The 6,944-nt window shown below is 36.5% G+C and overlaps 1 protein-coding gene across 2 annotated transcripts in view; it reads left to right on the forward strand.

Moving 5' to 3' along the window:
• CA11 (carbonic anhydrase 11) overlaps positions 1 to 5,428 on the forward strand; it is a 500,072-nt gene extending 494,644 nt beyond the window's left edge. For both annotated transcript variants that reach the window (XM_063942739.1, XM_063942738.1), the window contains one exon: positions 1 to 5,428. This exon is cut by the window's left edge and continues 2,554 nt beyond it. The gene's annotated coding sequence lies outside the window, so the exon portion shown is untranslated.
• The last annotated feature ends 1,516 nt before the right edge of the window (positions 5,429 to 6,944 follow it).

The following is a 6,944-nucleotide window of genomic DNA, read 5'->3' on the forward strand; positions in this document are numbered from 1 at the left end:
ACATCAAAATCAAGAATTAAAATGTTCATTCTTTTCTGGCTTTTATCACAGTTTGTAAGATAAAACATAAGGATAGATTTTGTGGTAATCTTTATGAATTGCACTAGCTGTACAATATTCTGCTAAACACATGGCAAGCATTATAATAAATCTATCCTTTTGTTATCTGAGTAGAGAAGCTGGTAGTGCAGCTGCTGATCACCGCTAACATTCCATAAACATATGAATCGTATTTTGCACACTTGTAGGGAGACAATAATTTGAAAATTGATCTCACAGCCTTTTATTTTCAGTTTTAATGTAACATAAATATTGATAGCTTTTCAACATTAATCCTCAGAGGTGGGGAAATAGTTGTTTGAAAAGAATAAAGTATTCTAAAATACAAACACATTCAAACACTAGCAAAGCGACGTCACAATAAAAAGAACAGATACAATAATGGATCTATCTTCTATTTGTAAAAATTTCCAGATGCTTAGCCCACCACTGCATTAACATAATGCAGTCATAATCAAGAATCAGGGACTGGGTAATACCAATGGTGGCATGACTGGTGCTACTACCCAGACTGCAATGCCAGTATGGCAGCACAACTGACTGTCGCTGGTACATGAAGAAGCTCTTGGCTCTGTGTCCCCTTCATCATTGCTGTCAGAAGAGATATGCTAGACAGATAAAATAATAGCAGCCAGATGAGCCTTGCGGTTATGTAGTATGGAGTATCCATGGTGCTGAAATGCCAGACAAGTTGAGAAGATTTCTAGTAGAGGGAGATTATTGAGGTCACTTCTAGTTGAAGGAGACATGTTGTTGAGGTGACATCTAGTTGAGGAAAGGAAGTTCATTTCTAACACAACTAATGAAAATATTTCACCCACATACTATTTTAGAATTATGCTAAATTGACCTCTTGCACAATAGTATGTTGAGTGGAAAAATAAAGATGTATTAGGTAGACTGGAACTGTACACAGGTGTGCAATAACTTTTTTTTAAAAACTTTGTAAAACTAAAACTTTGTATAAACCAATAGACCAGCTGCCATAGAGTTGGATAGAAGCCTTGTCAAATAGAATTGACAGCCAAAAATATGTTTACATGAAAACAAATAACAGTGCTCCTTTTTGATAGATCATATTTTAGGCACAGTACTTTAATAAACTAGTAGATAAAATAAAATTTTAATTCACTAACCTAAAGTCAGTTTAAAAATGAATCAATGTTCCTAAGCTTCATTATGCATGCACATTATGCAGTGTATTACATTTTGAACATTAAATTATCAAGAGTATTAAATATCTCTGTTCTGTCCATCAATAGGCCATCAGAAGGTATATCCAAGTAATCATATTAGTGATGAAGGAATATTTATGCATTTAAATTCTTTAACATAATAACTATTAACAACTAATCTGATAATTGTAATTGTGGTGCTATAATTATGCAGTTGTAGGACAATTTTCCAAAGGAGGGAGGGTTACTGAAGATGGCTTGGAACTGGGGATCTCCAAAATAATACAATTTAATCATACCAAGTTGGAAAAAGAAGAAAGATTTGCACACATGATGCAATGATTCCTTTATGATTCCATATGTCACTGATTACAATTTAACAATGGAATGAAACAAAAACACTTTAGTAGAAGGTGAAGGTAAAACATGTATTGCAAGGGACAGCACATTCACAAAGATTATTAGGGATGAATTTATCAATCTTCTAAAGAGGACCAGCACAGATGCTGCCAGTAGCAAACAATAAAATTCCAGCTATCATTTATCTAGTACATTCTATAAAATTATAGCTAGGATTCTGATTGGTTGCTATATGAACAATTTCATGATAATATGGACACAGGGGTCTATTCAATTGAAGTCGGAACTGCCATCTATTCAGAAAGAAGGCAGTTTCCGACTTTTTTAGGTCGAATCATGATTTCACTTAATCAAAGGGGATGTCGTTTTTCCAACTTGTCGGCAATTCCGACTTGTCGGAAAACACATGTATCAGTGGATTGGCCACGGATCCACGTGTTTTGTCAGATTTGCAGCCAAATCCGATAGGTTTTAGTCCCGTTTTCGACAATGTCAATCCAACTTTAAAATTAAGTTGGATTGACATTGTAAAAAACGGGCAAAACCAGATGTATTTGCCTGCAAATTGAATACTGCATTGTCAGATTCTCTCCGTCGGAGAGAGGATCCAACATGAATTGAATAGACCCCACAGAGCCTAAAGCATAAAAGTCAATACAAGTACAAGATGTTGAAATTATGAATCAGTTGGAGTGCTCTATCTTGCTAATAGAGGAAAATAATTGGAATTTATCTAGTACTTCATAATTTATTAGGATTCTTTAAATTATAGGCGTTCACTAAATAAAAACAATTTTATGGGCAGGCTTTCATTCATTTGCATTTACAATTCAATGAAAATATGTGTTTACGTAATGGAAATATGGCAATTTAACAGCCATAAATAATTCTCTCTCCATGATATGGTTAAATTAAAATGTACAACAGTACAGATAATTCTGAAAGATGATGTTACCAAAAATGTAAAGAAGTTTGATTAATTATCCAGATTTTGAGATATTTCCTCAAAATTCAAGTTTACCAAGCTCATTACCCACTTGATGATTCTGTTATCACAGCATGGTAATTCGGTTACTTTATTAACAAATGCGCCCAGGTTACATAAATTGTCATAAGTTTACCAAATTTATATAGCTGTATTCCCAGGATGTCCCCATCTTCCAATAAAATTGTGAAAATCTAGAGTTAATTTTTGAAAGCTGAATTTTTAAATTTTGTGTACATACACATTGTAAGTTGTAACATGTTTCATAGATGGTGATTCCAATACTGACTTTGAAAGTAGGCTGATTTATTTATCAAGGATAACTTACAGTACACAAGATAGCACTTAAGCTATTTTGATAGTGTTTTATATAGGGTTTATTATTTATAATGAATAGTTAATAAGTGTGAAAATGAGATTCCATTACCAGTGGTATTGCCCATATGCAGGATCCCCAATTGCCCTCTTTAAACAGTTTGTTAATTTCCTCCTTAATCATCGTTATACAGTCACCATGTCACCATGTACTAGTGCTCAGGAATCAATGCAAAATTTATTAAAATACAATATCTAAAAACATATATAAATTAGAAATCACATCCACTGGCCGGTAATTAGATTTCACAACACTGCAGCTGGTACTGTGGCCAATATATATATAAAGCAATGTCAATTCCACAGCAAATATGACAAATAGAGCAATTCTTCTTTATAGCTCACTGATTTAAAACTTGTTGAAACACTATAGCAAAATAAGAATTTACTTTGTTTCATATATGCTGCTTTGGATAATCTGTTGTAGATAATTGGAGACACTGCTGAAGTGATCAGTATTAGAGTCACCATGTAAGATCATCTGTATTCAATGTCCAGAGGAATCCAACATACAGACTTAATACACAAATTTGTAGGTCTGGCCAGACAGCCACAGTCTCACCACTCCTGCTGCAACTTAGTCTTACCCGGCTTCTGGTGCTGTTTAACCTTTTGTAGTAGACATCTCTGGGAGACTGGTAGACGAACAGTTTTCCGTGCTGCAGACTACTAGATGGAGACTCTCCAACACAGATGGTGTGTGATCAATGGAAATGAGTCTTGACATGTTTCCCCTCCTCAAGGTATCAGCAGCTTCCTCGAAAGTGTCTTCTTTAACTTTAATGTTAAACCAGAGCTGGACTTAATGTCTCTGTAATACACATAATGCCATGACATTCAATTCATCCTATGTAGTTTACAAACAAATTACTAACTGTAACTTAATTGAAACTTAGCAACAACTTTTTAGTAAATTCTAAATAATCAGTTCAAAGATAGTAACTACACTAGAAACCTAGCCCACATGTCAGTATGTCCTTAACATTTATTTTCCCATGTATGAGGGTGTTTCAGGATAGGCTAGGAGCTGTATATTAGCAAGAAAACCAATTAGAATTCTGAGGGTTAAAGGAGGAGCACAACCCATAGGGTTAAATCTTGTTTAGAATAGTCTATCAATCCCTGACCATTTTGGAAATGTATTAAACCTTCTTAAGAAAACAAGTGAAGGTGTTGCCCACAGTAACCAATCAGATTCTAGCTATCATTTTATAGAATGTGCTACATAAATCTGGTGGGCAACTCCTCCTCTTGTCCTCTTTAGAAGGTTTGACACATCTTTCCCCAGTCTTTACCTCACCACTCAACTAATTATTTGTTACATTGCAATGACAACATGGGGATATCCACTAGTAGATCCATATAATTGAGCTGATGATCTCATGTAGCCAAAAACTTATATATGCATTTTGACGCAATTGTATCAACCTGCCGTGAACTAAACCTGTTGACAACATTCATTATCTTACCCCTAAAGATTATAAGGTGCATGCAACTATCCAATGAAATATTACAAGTCTGCTGTAGATAGTGGAGGCAGCAATTGTATAGATTAAATTAATATTAAGGAAAAAGCAACCTATCAACTCATTAGGAACCTTTGCCTCACAACAATTGGCCAATAAGGTCCTCAGTAATGTGACTGAGGAAGGAAACATGTGAGGGTGGTGGCTCTGATTTCCTAGGATTGAGCTTGTCTTTGGGGCCCAGCAGGGAACATCTACTGTAGGGGAGGAATGCTCCCACCAAGGTGTACACTGGAACACATTTATATCCATAGTTACTAGCTTTCATAATGGGTGTGGCTATGCTTACATGTTTGCCCATGCTCCCTCTAGCAACGGGCCAACAATCTGTCTTGGTGGTCATGGTGACTGGTTCCTGATGAACTGAGTAGCTGCAATCTCAAGAATTTTGGCTCGTCCCACAAAATATCTGCCTGTAGTACTGTAAGGCAGTGACTTTTTTTTCTTTTCTTTTCTTTTGTTACTGTACTGTATATACTATTTGTAATTTGTTACATACTTCATTCTCTATGGTACAGAATATATAGGAAATTTAAAAAATATTTTAAAAAAAGAAATGTGTCAATCTGTTTTGATTAACTATTTTAATTATTGTTAAGTGATTTGCATGTTTACATCTGTCTTTAAGCTTCAAAGGGCAATTATTTTGCTTAAGAGCAGATATCACTTGAGTGCTGCAGAAATAAATATTTTCCTCATACAGTATATCTAATTTTTGCAATACAAATCAATCAAAAATAGACAAGTAAATTCAATATATGATGTTCCTGTATTGACTTGACTCATGGGTTCCTACAGGGCATTAATGGAAAAATACCTGCTCATCCTCACCCTCAGATTTATTAAAGAGCATGTATCACATTCACAATGGGTGTTTTAAAGTTATTGTTTATTTTGAAATATAATTTAATTGTAATATATTTAATTAAAATGAATTGATTTGATTACATATTATTGTTTTTATTATCTCTATGGCAGGTTGTAATGCCTTATCATGGTCTGCAGATGTCACTAGTTATTACTTTAAACCTCCGAGTGCGACTGTCTTCATTTGTGATACTGTAAATATATATGTATATACACAATATAATTGGTACATTATATTTCGGATACATATTTATATTTTGAAACTTTCCAGGGGGTGAGAATTTACAACATTCACTAACAAAACCAATATATCTCACATCCCAAGAACTAGGAACCGTACAGCTCTATTCCCCAGAACATGTTCTAAAAACAAAACAAAAAAATCAGAATGAACTGACTTTTCAAATGAACTTACTATATGCAAATGTGTTTCTATTGGAAAACCTGCCTATTGGTGCAAAGTCACATTCATAGATTTTCTATTGAGATTTTATGATTTTTATGACAGTTTACTGCAGAGGTGGATATGGGTCACTGGCAGCCACTGTTGTGTTTGTGCAGCACACTACAAAGAAAAAAAAGCCAACATAAAAAACATATTATTATATTATATTATATTATATATTATATTATTTGCTATTGCTTGCTAGTTTATTTGTAAACGTATTAATAATAAAATAGAGTCGTATGAAAGAAAAGTCAGGAAAAAATAAGATGATGGTGATACTGTAATGTAGCAGATCTTGCTACGGGCAGGCAGGATTTTTGCCTGGGGTGCCGCCTTCCGGAGGGCGCCGCCGCTGTCTGGAGGGCGCTGCCTCCATGGCAAGATCCGCTACTGGTGCTGCCCGGTGCTTTGTAGATGCGGTGCTGTGCGGTGAGCGATGAAGTCATCGCGCTCACCGCACTGAATTGTGGGAGCGGCACATAGACGCTAGAGGTCATAATTGACCTCTAGTGTCTATGCGGTGCTATGGGAGAGACATCATGATGTCTCTCCCATAGATCCGAGGAGCGACGCAGGCGGCCAGAGACGGAGGGCAGCAGCGGTCGGGAAGCAGGAGCGGGGATTGTAACTATTAATTTATTTTTATTTTATTTTTTATTTTTTTTGTAAGCGGCGCAACTAGGGGGCACAACTTTAAAGGTAGCACAGTACTGGGGGCACAACTCTACAGTGGGCACAGTACTGGGGGCACAACTCTACAGGGGGCACAGTACTGGGGGCACAGTACAGGGGGCACAACTCTACAGGGGGCACAGTACTGGGGGCACAACTCCACAGGGAGCACAGTACTGGGGGCAAAACTACTGTGGGCACAGCTACAGGGGGCACAGTACTGGGGGCACAACTACTGAGGGCGAAGTTACAGGGGGCATAACTGACCACGCCCCTTCTCCATGAAGCCACACCCCTATTTTTCACCTGGGCTCCACAAGGTCTAGATCCGGCCCTGACTGTCATTTACAACAAACTCAGACCCTGACCCTGACCATGCCCCTGACACATTTTTTCACTCTTTTGTCTCATCCATCTATATTTGATATTAGGGTTTACCTACCCACGATATCACAATGACAGTATAATAAGGTAAA

Source organism: Pseudophryne corroboree, chromosome 10 (genome assembly GCF_028390025.1).
Source record: "Pseudophryne corroboree isolate aPseCor3 chromosome 10, aPseCor3.hap2, whole genome shotgun sequence".
Lineage (NCBI taxonomy): Eukaryota > Metazoa > Chordata > Amphibia > Anura > Myobatrachidae > Pseudophryne > Pseudophryne corroboree.